This window comes from Podarcis filfolensis, assembly GCF_964270895.1.
Source record: "Podarcis filfolensis genome assembly, chromosome: 3".
NCBI lineage: Eukaryota > Metazoa > Chordata > Lepidosauria > Squamata > Lacertidae > Podarcis > Podarcis filfolensis.
The window spans coordinates 103,132,971-103,146,383 of NC_139606.1; the positions used below are offsets into that span (position 1 = coordinate 103,132,971).

Consider the following 13,413-nt stretch of genomic DNA (forward strand, 5'->3'; position numbering starts at 1 on the left):
TTATCAGTCGCCTTCATGTTACAGCTTGAATATATGCCACTGAATTTTGCAAGCTGATTTCTAGCAAATCTTCTTGCTGCTGCAATGCTTTGTTCTGGCATTCAGTAGCAGCACTTAGCATTTGTTTGTGTGTGGGTGATCAGAGGACTTCATATACATTATCTAAAATAATCCTTACAAACAGGGATAGACCAATATTATTATGCCCCTTGTTACGGGGAGATGAAGAGAGGAGTTGAAGCATCTTGAGGGCTGCTTGCAAAAGTTATATCTTAAGCAATCACATGTTTTCCCCTTCCAATTCCTCCTTCCTAGCAGAGGGAACTGTATCATATGAGAAATATATTTAATTCCAAATGCACACCTCATGATTTTAGAGGTGTACTATGAAAATGTAGTATGTGATGAGCAGGGCCGGATTTAGGTTTGATGAGGCCCTCCTAAGCTACTGAAGGTAATGGGGCCCTTTATATGTCTAGCTGTCAACAACAAATTGTTGCTGTTTTTTGTGTTGAATATATGCTATATGCTAATTTATGGACCTAATAGGTATCTAAAGCCATTTGCACGTAACAAAATATGTATTTTATCAAAGTAATTGTTGAACTGTTCAACTGAAATACACTGAAAAACACTGTTGCTAGGATGTAGGTTTTATTTTATTTGTTTTTTATCTTATATTTTGGAAATGTACATCCAAGGTTTTTTCCCTTTAATTTTTTTTTGGGAGGGGGAACCCAAGAGAGTGGGGCCCTAAGCTATACCTTGTTTAGCTTATATGTAAATCCGGCACGGGAAGTGACACGGGTGGCGCTGTGGGTTAAACCACAGAGCCTAGGACTTGCCGATCAGAAGGTTGGCGGTTCGAATCCCCACGACGGGGTGAGCTCCCGTTGCTCGGTCCCTGCTCCTGCCAACCTAGCAGTTCGAAAGCACGCCAGTGCAAGTAGATAAATAGGTACTGCTCCGGCGGGAAGGTAAACGGCGTTTCCGTGTGCTGCTCTGGTTCTCCAGAAGCAGCTTAGTCATGCTGGCCACATGACCCGGAAGCTGTACACCGGCTCCCTCGCCCAATAAAGCGAGATGAGCGCCGCAACCCCAGAGTCGGCCACGACTGGACCTAATGGTCAGGGGTCCCTTTACCCTTTACCTTTACCTAAATCCGGCACTGGTGATGAGGCTCTGAGAGATTGTTTTATCTGTAGCAGTGACTCCTGAACTCCAGCGTGGAAATTTATTGGAGGACCACTTAATATTTTGTAGCAATTGGAATGTACTATATCATCTGGGAAGAATCCTTGGGGCCAGATAAGAGTCTTCTAGGGCCACATTTGGTTAAAGGAGCTATCTTTCTCCACCCTAGGGTTAGACAGATCAACAGTCACACTCAATGTGAGGTGGCTCCCTCTGTGCAACTGAGAGAGGGAGAAATATCTCTTTGCATCAGTTGGGAATCCATCTTAGGTATCCCATAAGGCCAGCGAAGAGCTCTGTAGACTTGCTAAGATTTCATTTTTAGCTCTCTGGCAATTGCTGCACTGATTAATGAAATTCTGAAAGAAAGGGTTACCTTCTCCAACACAAACAAGAGGGTTTCAACCGTGTCTGCTGTTTCCCTTACTTGGGAATGCGGAAAATATGGCTGACAAACAAGGGCTTGCAATGCCTTTTGGCATGGCCTGCTCCGAGGCACTATTATCAGCTGAGTGCTCTCCCTACGTGACTAATGGCACGTAGGAAATAGAATAACGAGGAGGGTGGCAAGGGTGTCACATCAGCAGAAGCTGTTGTGCGGAGGAGCGCAGGCCAGCCTAATTCCATCTCCCTTCTTGGCTCAGATTTAGAGCTGCAGGCGGTGACCTCAGACACCTTGCAGATCTGCCGCAGGGCTCTGGAGACAGTCAGAACAAAATTTCCTTTTGCAACAAGGCAGCTGCGCTTTGGGCGTCTGTATGCACAAGGCAACAAAGAGCTGCAGAGCCGTTTCGTATCTGGGAAAGGCTTGGTGCTAAACTCCCCACCACCAGAGCAGCTTGCTTCTTTTCTCTGTTCGTCTGTTTTAGATCTCTTTCCTAATCCTCTCGAGGGAGATGATGCAATCATATTTCATTGCACCCTCTCTCTTTTTTTAAAAAAAATAATTTTTATTAGCCAACCAATCAAATCAAATCAAATCAAATCACATCACATAAATTCCGAATTACAAAGCCGAATTTTAAATTTTTGTTGAGGGGACCCATATTTCAAGTTCCGAAGGGGGATTCCGATCATCTTCTTGCTACTGCGTTAATATCCAAATCAGTCCAAATAATGTTCATAATTCTATCCAGTCTTATCTTGCTGTTTCCACATCTCATCTTGTTCGTATATTTTTTAATTTTTTTCCTTATGATCTCTTCTGATAATCTCCTTAAGCCGATAAACACCAATTATAATCCTGTGTGAATTTTTCCGTTCGTCCAATCCTCATATCAAGATGGTTTCCATATATCATCGCTTTCATAAATAACATCGCTCTTTCCATCATTAATTTCGCAGATCTGTCGCTCTTAAGTCCCTCTGAGGAGTCTCACCCATAATATAAAAACATCTCTGTTCCTCCTCCCAGACTTAAGTCCTCAGACAGAACTTGCCAACATGGTGACGGTATTTTTAACTGCGTCATTCCAAAGCTCTTATACTTTCCACGCTCTTCTTGAAACATGCTTTGGTTAGAAAATTATCTCCACACAGACATAAATCCACAGCTTAAGTCATTAAAACGGCATTTCTGACTTGTGGGGGGGGGATTCTTGTTTAATCACATAGAGGAAAGAAAGGAAAGTTTTTCCCCCCTCCCCCATCCAGTCCCTTTGCCATACCGAGCCTTGGTGATCTTCTCATGATTTATTCTTGTTCCTCCGACTCGTCTTGTTTATCAGAGATCTCTTCAGTTAGCAGTCTTTACTCCCCCTCCTTCCTTGAAATATGTGCATTGGATTCCTCCTAATTGTTTCTTTTGAAGTTATTGCAGCTAGAGGCGCGGATCAGAGACAGCGTCCAGGAGCGCCGAGATCCACAGGAGGGCTTTCTGCCTAGTGCCCCCATCCCCACCAATTCAGGGGTGGTGTAGGGCACAGCAGGCAAGGGCAGCCCCCCACAACCTTGGGGGGGGTAGGGAGGCTATTTACACCCATCACAGCCTCCTAATTACCTCGTGTGGGTCGGAGAGATGTTATTGTCAGCCATCTTCCGATGTGCCCCTAGTGGCCCCTCTCAGTGCACCCTCTCAGTAGCAAACCCTTTGAGCGGAAGGGCCACAGCTCGGGGGGGAGCATCAGGCTTGTGTGCAGAAGGTCACAGGTTCAATTCCCAACATCTCCAGGTAGGGGTCGGAACAAATCCTGGTTGACACCCTTGGGAGCCACTGCCAGTCAGCCAAGCCGCATAGACCAGCTTTCTGTGCTCCTAACCCTATGAAGCAAGGTAGACAGAGCATGACTGACAGGTCAAAGGCTGCACTGAGCAGATATTTGAACAACAGAAGTGGGTTCTGATTGGTCAGAATATGTCCCGACCGCATTGTAGTTTTATTATTATTATTATTTGGAGCAAACTTTTTTTCTCTTGCTGTGGAGGGTAAGACTTGAGCCAATGGCTTCAAGTTACAAGAAAGGAGATTCCGACCAAACATCAGGAAGAACTTTCTAAGAGCTGTTTAACAGTGGAACTGTCTCCCTCAGGAGGCTGTGAACTCTCCTTCCTTGGAGGTTTTTAAGCAGAGGCTGAATGGTCATTTCCCATCTTCAGTGGGAATGAAGTATTATTGAAAGAATTAGCACCCGTGCTTTTTATTTGACTCAAATCAGTGGTATATTAAAACAACAACACCCTTTTTGCTGTTGGAGAACTTCCCATTTACTACTTGCTCCCATAGCCTAATAATAATAATAATAATAATAATAATAATAATAATAATAATTTATAATAATAATTTATTATTTATACCCTGTCCATCTGGCTGGGTTTCCCCAGCCACTCTGGGCAGCTCTCAACAGAATGTTAAAAATACAATAAAACACCAGACATTAAAAACTTCCCTAAACAGGACTGCCTTCAGATGTCTTCTAAAAGTGAGATACAGTGGACGCTTGGGTTGCGAACGTGATCCGTGTGGGATGCACATTTGCAACCTGCAGCGTTCACAACCAGCAGCAGTGCGTCTGCACACGCACGAGTTGCGATTTGGCGCTTCTGTGCATGCACGACCGCCAAAACCCAGAAGTAACCCGTTCCGGTACTTCCGGGTTTCGGCGGGTCCGTAACCCGAAAAAACGCAACCTGAAACGTCTGTAACCTGAGGTATGACTAGTTGTTTATTTCCTTGACATCTGATGGGAGGGTGTTCCGCTGCCGAGAAGGCAGGGGCGGAGGAAGAAGGGTGTGGTGGGTGGGGCCGCCCTGGGTGTCACCACTGATGGGGGTGACAAAATGCCGGGCGACATTCACCGCAGGGGCTGCAGCGCGCCCGAGCCACACGGCTCTCCTGGGAGGGACATGGTGGCTTGGGTATGCGCAGGCTTCGCGCTGCCCAAACTGTCCGCCCGCAGCCTCCCCCCCCAGCTGTACGGCAGCTGAGTGGGAGGAGGCAGGCAGACTCTGGAGGCCCCACGGTGCACCCCACTCCTATGGGCGGATCGCCCCGCCCCTGGGGTTTGCCACCCCAGGCAGTCGAGTGGCTTTCTCCACTGCTGCAAGAAGGCCCTCTGCTTGGTTCCCTGTAACCTGACCTCACAGTGAGGGAACCACCAGAAGACCCTTGGAGCTGGACGTCAGTGTCAGGACTGAACTATGGGGGTGGAGATGCTCCTTCAGGTATAGCCTTGGATTTCCAGAACCTTCCAGTCATGGTGAAGGAATCCATATGGTCTTTCACCCACGAAGCCAACATCACATGCTATTAAATTATCATGGGCTGGTTTGCTCACATACCCTGTGGGTTCACTTCCCACCCCCGCCCCCAAATACCTCCAGACTTTGAGATTTTGCAGAATCTGCTGCTAACTCTTTCTTGAGCATGGAGAGTGAAGAATTGGCTCTCAAATAGATGTTAGTGCATAGATGATGCCCTTGTCATAATAACAAAAGTCCAAAAATAGTAACCAGGAGGTGATTTTGAATAATTCACATGATCTGAACACAGCACATGGTGTATTTTAAAAGGTAAAAGTGAACCTGTTAAGCTGATCTTCCTTTTTGTGCTTGGCAAAGCTATATCTTGGGTTGTTGTTGGTTTTGTTTTTTAAAAAATATACTTTTCTAGTGGGAAAGGGGAGAGAGCATATCAAGACAACTGGGTCACATCTTCACTATGCACTGAAAAAGCATTGTCATACCACGTTAACAGTCGTTGCTTCCCCCAAAGAATCCTGGGAGTTGTAGTTTGTTAAGAATGCTGCAAGTTCTTAGGATGCCCTTATAGCCCTTCCAGAGCTACAATTCACATAGTGAAATGTTTCCCAGACTTGGGTCTCCAGCTGCTTTTGGACTACAATTCCAATCATCCCTGACCACAGGTCTTGCTAGCTAAGGATAATGGGAGCTGTAGTCCAAAAAACAAAAACAACTGGAGACCCAAGTTTGGAAAACACTGACGTTAACTATCAGTCCCCTCTTCCCAGGGAACTCTGGGAATTGTAGCTCTGTGAGAGCAGTAGGAGTCTCCTATCAACTCTCAGCACCCTCAACAAATGGCAGTTTCCGGGATTCTTTAGGGGAAACCATTACTGCTTAAAGTGACATCATACGGCCAATGGCAGAATTATACGTAACTATACCTGGCTGACTATTAAGAATTCTTTATTACTAAACGCGGGTGGCGCTGTGGGTTAAACCACAGAGCCTAGGATTTGCCAATCAGAAGGTCGGCGGTTTGAATCCCCGCGACGGGGTGAGCTCCCGTTGCTCGGTCCCTGCTCCTGCCAACCTAGCAGTTCGAAAGCACGTCAAACTGCAAGTAGATAAATAGGTACCGCTCCGGCGGGAAGGTAAACGGCGTTTCCGTGCGCTGCTCTGGTTCGCCAGAAGCGGCTTAGTCATGCTGGCCACATGACCCGGAAGCTGTACGCCGGCTCCCTCGGCCAGTAAACCCCAGAGTCGTTTACAACTGGACCTAATGGTCAGGGGTCCCTTTACCTTTATACCTGGCTGACTATTAAGAATTCTTTATTACTAAAAGATAGGAGGGGAGAGAGGCAGGAGAATTCTCTATTGCTACTCTGCAAGGATTGTTTACTAGTTAGTATTTCTCCTCCCTGCATAATTTATGCAGATATACTATAAATATTCTGTGGCTTATCATTTGTGCACACTTCAACTCTGCTTTTGCCATGTGCCTGAAGATTCCAGTCTGCCTCCCTTATTTGTCTCTCTGTGTGTGCAGATATGAGGTGACATTGGTCCTGAACTAATACCATCTTCACTTCTCCAGCATTCTCCTATATACATTATCTGATTTCCGCGGCTCCCAGAACATGATGTCGCATTTATCTGTGACATGGTTTTGCTGCTGAGATACATATGAGTCATAAGATAACAGCTGTAAGAAACTATAACTCCTTCCTTCGTACACGGCCTGACAAAGGGGATAATTGTTAATTTCAAATGGTAGGGCCAGAAGAGACATCAAAGGGCACCCGCGAAGCTGCAAACATTAATCAATTGAACTGGGTGATTAATAATCTCAAGCTCTGGTGGCAGATCAAAATTTGGCTCTCAGTCAGTGACGCTACCCAGAAGGAAATATTCCAGTGATAGGGAACTGTTACAGAGCCTGTGAGTTTTCTCCTCCCTGCACCAAATGTGATATTTTGCTGTAAGGACGGTAGTTGCATCAGTGTTCTGGGCACCTATAGATGATTCATCCCCTATCATTTTTATTTTCTACCCATTTTTATTTTTATTTTTAAAAAAGCGTTTGTCCCCACCGTTCTTTCTATTTTCTCTCCTTGGAGGCTGTGATTATTTTTCTTCCAAGCATCCATTCATATCCTGGTAGCAAGGATATTTCTTCCTGAATCCATTTTGTGAGATGCTCTGGAATAAAAAAGACACGGCAGATGGGCATGCATACGTGTGTACCTGAGTTGTTAAGGATGCAGGTCTGTCATCCACACTTGACTTGTGACCCTGGAGTATTTGTGGCAATGTGTGAGGCCGGGAAGAAAGGGAATCATCGGATGCAGGAATACAAAGGGAGAAAATCTCAAAGGTGCATGAAAGACAAGTTGTTGCCTGGTGCATTTTGAGTGTTAAAAGTCTGAGGGCTTGTGTCAGACTGTGTACTTTTGAGGAGAAGCCAGAACTATTCCCCATACTGTCTCAAAACGAGTTTAATTTGAGATACTGTGTACGACTGTTCTGAGTTTTAATACTCTAAATTCTTTGGGGAAGACATGATCTTCTGTGCACCTTTCAGGTCTCCTTCCTTTTTGTGTTTACAAAAGTGAAACTGCGTCAGACCGCAGCACGACAGTGTAGCATTTGATACTTAAAGGTAAAGGGACCCCTGACCATTAGGTCCAGTCGTGACCGACTCTGGGGTTGTGGCGCTCATCTCGCTTTATCGGCTGAGGGAGCCAGCGTACAGCTTCCGGGTCATGTGGCCAGCATGACTAAGCCGCTTCTGGCGAACCAGAGCAGCGCACGGAAATGCCGTTTACCTTCCCGCCGGAGCAGTACCTATTTATCTACTAGCACTTGCATGCTTTCGAACTGCTAGGTTGGCAGGAGCAGGGACTGAACAATGGGAGCTCACCCCATTGCGGGGATTCGAACCACCGACCATCTGATCAGCAAGTCCTAGGCTCTGTGGTTTAGCCTTCATTTAAAAAAAGAATATATTGTGAACTACCCTGAGATCATTGGATAAAGAGCAGGATAAAAATCTAAATCAATTGATTAAAATACTTAGCTTCACTGTATTCCAGTCTGGCTTCAGGCCGGGTCACAGCACTGAAACTGCTTTGGTACCTGGGTTGGTGACATTTATTGGGAGAGAGATGAGTTTAGTGCAGCCAGGAGTTGCCCTATTAATCCATTCCACACCTTCCCCTAAGAGCATCACGCTTCATACCTGCTCTTTTTGATAGACCAGATTCAGGTTTCCATTCAAGCTCCTGGCAGGCTGCCTTTATAATCAAGGAAGGAAAGGAAAACAACCAGGCTCCACGTTTTCTCAGTGAACGATTTTGCTGCATGTTGCCACAGGCTTAAGCTCCACAAAGTTGCCCTTGTTCCCTTGGCGGGGCCATAGCTTGACATGAACAGTTTCTTGTGTGGCATTATAAAGTCAGGCTTATTTCAGGAAGCAAGGTGAAAAGAGCAGGTTTGTTTATGTCGCATCCTGTCTAACGTATAGGTTTAAAGAGGGTCTGAAAAGGCTACGAGAAGCTTCCAGAAATCTCTAATTAAGCTGAAAATCAGTTTCGGCATCACCCGTTGGAAGCTGTCTTGCCCTCAAAGAAACCTGTGTTCAAACTTGAGAGTAAACATTACTTTTAATGCACGGCTAGGGTTGAGGAAACCTGTCAAAGTGACTTTTAGCTATATTTATTGAGATTATGTTTCAGGAGGTATTTACATAGGACCATCCTATTCAGTAGGAAAACTCCCCGCAAAATAAATGGGACCCATAAACAATATAACAAGTAGAAGGTGCTATTGAAAGAAATAGCAACACTCACAGTAATAGATGAAAAACACGTGAAATGAATTACAGAAAAAGCACGTGAGGTACACTCCTGTAGCAGAAGACTCTTGTGGTAATCAACAAACTACTGAATGAGCTGGGGGGGAAAGTCAACCTATGGAGCTAAATTACACCCCCCTTAATTTTGTCTGAGGTTTAGTGTAATAGGGAGAGAGCTCTTTTGTGTTTCTACTTATGTAAGACAAGACAGGACCCAGTGGCGTAGCGTGGGGGGTGCAGGGGGGGCCGGCCGCACCGGGCGCAACATCTGGGGTTAGGGCAAATCCATGGGTTAGGGGGCGCAAATCCATGGGTTAGGGGGCGCAAATTACTTGCCTTGCCCCGGGTGCTGACAACCCACGATACGCCACTGACAGGACCTCTGTACCCTTAATACTTAAGGAAGGAGGGAATTTCCACAGGTGTAGCTTCTCATGCTGTGGACTGAGAAAAATTGCTCTTCCAGCACCATACCTCCTTGCAGGCAGTTGGTCCAGGCCAGCTTTCCACATGTTGGTGTCCACCAGATGTTGGATTGCAACTCCCATCAACCCCAACCACCATGGCCAATGGTCAGACAACACGGCCATCAGCTTCCAGGTTTCCTTAGCCTGGAAAAGAGGAGACTGAGAGGAGATATGATGGCCATCTTCAAATATCTCAAGGGCTGTCACATGGGAAAGGGAGCAAGCTTGTTTCCTCTTGCTCCAGAGGGTAGGATTCAAACCAATGGATTCAAGTTGCACAAAAGGAAATTCCAACTAAACATCAGGAAGAACTTTCTGGCAGTAAGAGCTGTTTGACCATGAAACAATCTCCCTCGGGAGGTCGTGGACTCTCCTGCCTTGGAGGTTTTTAAGCAGAGATTGGGGGGGCCATCTGTCATGAATGTTTTAGTTGAGATTCCTGCATTGCAAGGGGTTGGACTAGTTGACACTTGGGGTCCCTTCCAACTCTATGGTTCTGTGTGTGAATGGGGCGAATGAGTGAAAAGATGCTTTTCCAACAGTTTCGTCATTTCTACTTTTGCCCTCCATAAGGGAGAGCTACATGAGTGGTTCTTCCCAATCACCCACATCTCCACTCTCATGAATCTGAGAAATTTTGGGAACATTGTCTGATGCTCAGATAGCGCTGTAGTCTAAACCACTGAGCCTCTTGGGCTTGCTAATCAGAAGATCGGTGGTTCGAATTCCTGCGACCAGATGAGCTCCCGTTGCTCTATCCCAGCTCCTGCCAACCTAGCAGTTTGAAAGCACACCAGTGCAAGTAGATAAAAAGGTACCGCTGCAGCGGGAAGGTAAACAGCATTTCCGTGCGCTCTGGTTTCCATCACGGTGTTCTGTTGCTCCAGAAGCAGTTTAGTCCTGCTGGCCACATGACCCGGAAAGCTGTCTGTGAACAAACACCAGCTCCCTTGGCCTGAAAGCGAGATGAGCACCGCAACCCCATAGTCGCCTTTGACTGGACTTAACCGTCCAGGGGTCCTTTACCTTTAGTATAAAGAGCTGCGTACTAGGGAGCAGGAGACAGTTGTGATCTCAGCCTTTGGTCTATGGGGAATTGGGGGTTTTTTTGGGAAATAGGACACTGCTTTCTTGATACCTTCCATGGGAAGGTGAAGCAGTTCATATATTCTGTCTCCTTTGCAAAAGAAGCATTATACTTCCTGGAATCTGAAGAAGGCCACTGATTTGCTCCCCCCCACACCCAATTGTGCCAAAGCAATACGAAGAACGAAAGAGGTAGTTTTGATTTACTGTGAACATAAATACTTTGTGTTCCCTGTCATTTTAAACAAAGAAGGAACTGAATGCAGCCCAGAGCAAGGGGCAGAAATGTATGAGCTTTTGAAATGGTCTAATGGGATTTCAAGGTATGCAAATACTCTGGGCCCAGATGGGAAGACAGTGGCAGCAGGAGGAACTTCTACACTGAGGGAACAATTGGAATCAAACGTATGGTTAATAAAAAGCAAGCGCTAGCGAAGATAATGAGAGGGTACTAGAATACCTTTTGCATAAAATAATGGGATTTTAGGGAGCAGTTCTGTTGCCAGCAGCGTGAGGGGAAAATCATCTATTCACATTCAACGCTTAAGACTCATCTATGCTAAATGTACCTACTGCGTTTTTATTTCCTCCACTCTTGGGTCTTAGGCAGTATACAGGGTGCTTATGACCCATTTTGTCCTCATAACAGCCATGCAAAGTGGACTATGCTGAGGTAGAATGAGACTCAGTATCACTCAGTGAACTTTGTGATTGGATGGTGATTGGAATCCAGACCTCCCCTGTCCTCCTCCATCCTTTCAATCATTTGTTGTTGTTTAGTCGTTTAGTCGTGTCCGACTCTTCGTGACCCCATGGACCAGAGCACGCCAGGCACTCCTGTCTTCCACTGCCTCCCACAGTTTGGTCAAACCCATGCTGGTAGCTTCGAGAACACTGTCCAACCATCTCTGTCATCCCCTTCTCCTTGTGCCCTCCATCTTTCCCAACATCAGGGTCTTTCAATCATACACCAGCTCATAACCACATACCCAAAACAAAAGAATTGCCATGAAAATCTCTGAAACGAGAAGTAATCGACTATAGAATTAAATTAAATAACAAAAATCAAAAAAGCGTTTCAGCCCTACTCTTGAGTTTGTTTAAAATCATTTAAGGTTTATAATTTCTTTATTTCCTTCTCAGGAAACTGATTAGTTCAGTGAAACAAGTTTTGTAGCCAGCATCTTGTTAAGTCTTTGTTTAATTCTAGGTTAATTTTTCCTTATTTTTTTTATTTTTGTTATTTAATTTAATTCTGTAGTCGATTACTTCTCGTTTCAGGGATTTTCACGGCAATTCTTTTGTTTTGTGTAATTTCTTGGTTCCGTGACTGTCTTTTTTTCACTCATAACCACATACCAGCCTCCTCCAACCTGGTCCCTTCTAGATATTTCGGGCTACAATCTCCCACCATCCCTGACTATTACCTATATTCACTGCAGCTTATGTGAATTGGAGCCCAAAACACTTGGAGAGCATATTGTTAGGGAAGGCCATTTATGTTCTTGACATGCTCATCACATTCCCATCATCTTGCCCAGTAGCCTCTCAAATACCATTTCCTCCTTTATACTGAATAATGAGCCAGTAAAAAAGAAGAAGCCAGGGATTCATTTTAAGTTTGGAGGTTTTTCTAGCCTAAATGTTACTTGTTGCTTCCAGGCTGATCTAGAAAACAATACAACATAGTAAGTAGGGTTGCCATATTCCCAAAAGTGAAAATCCAGATGGAGTTGTTGACCTTTCCCCCCCTTTCTTTATGGTCAAAAGCTGTTCAGCTTTCTTTATTCTTATTTTGTAAAAATAGCCCAATAGCACTTACTATTAGGGCTGCCATATGTCTGGGTTTCCTCAGACATTTTGCCGATTCAGGAAAAATCCACCCAGGCGCCATTTTTCTGAGCAATTCCTGGACATTTGGCAGCCCTAATAGTAAGTGACTATCTTACGTTAGAGAACAAACAAGAAAATATATTCCCCGACCAGCACTTTTATGGACACAAGAAGTACCAATACTTTATGGACGCTCAACCCCCACCCCTCCAAATTATTTTCCTCCATGAAACCTATAATATATATACAGTTATTAAATATACATGTGTGTGTTTAGCTTTGATAAATCCACCTCAACACTTTAATGGTACCACTCATAGTTAAAAGGTCATGTGGAAATTAAACCGGCCGTTAAGACTGAGTCATGCCAGTTGACAGAGTTAACGCTTTGCCCAGAAGTTCTCTTTAGTGGCATAAAGCCAGATAAGGGAGAAGGAGAAGGACGGGAACAGAGGGAGGGTGTTATTATTCACACAAATACAAGGCAATGCGCAGAGGAAACCTGGAGCAGTACTAGGGAAATTTCTAACAGAGAACTATTATTCTACCTTCCAGCTTCACTTCTCTATAATATATGCTCTGCACACCCATATCTATAAAATAACACTGAGATCTCCTTCAGGGCAACCTGAATTATTCACATGGTGTTATAGAAATGGACTTGGGGGACGCAGGGTAGGGGACATTCAAAACCCTCAGATAATCCAAACTCTAGTCAAGTGGCAGCTCTTAATTTTAAATACGTGTACAGAGTCACTTGTGAACTTTGAAACAAACCATTATTAAATAAAATGTATTTTCTGATCAATAAATGCCTTGGGAGTCCATGCATGCCTAGCCTTGTAAAAGTGCTCGGATGTTATTTCTGCATTTCACAAGATTGCATGCGCTGCTTGATTGTAATCCATCCTCAAAGCGGTTTGCAAAAAGGGTAAATAAAATTATCTGCCAAAAACAGCAGTTAAAACAACTATTTAAAATATCCACCAGATAATTAGAATTGATGGTAATCTGAAAACCAAATTAAAACGTGTGTCAACATTGTACATGCATGTCTGAACAATCAGTGACTGTCCTTGTAGCTAGCTGGAGAGATCCATTTCTCGCAAATGTTCAGTCTCTAAAATTCAACCAATCTTCCACTGCTGAGTGACAATTTCATTATTCCTATGGAATGGTGCTGTCATGGGAGGCCATGGGTGGGAAGAAGCAATCTTTCAGGTAAGCAAATGCAATCTGACAGGCTGTCTATGTTTCAAATGCATGACATTTTAAGCACAGCTCTGTTGCCTTTCCTTT

At 44.7% G+C, this 13,413-nt stretch overlaps 1 protein-coding gene across 1 annotated transcript in view; it reads left to right on the forward strand.

Moving 5' to 3' along the window:
• TTC7A (tetratricopeptide repeat domain 7A) overlaps positions 1-13,413 on the forward strand; it is a 185,034-nt gene that overhangs the window by 104,089 nt on the left and 67,532 nt on the right. The window lies entirely within an intron of this gene.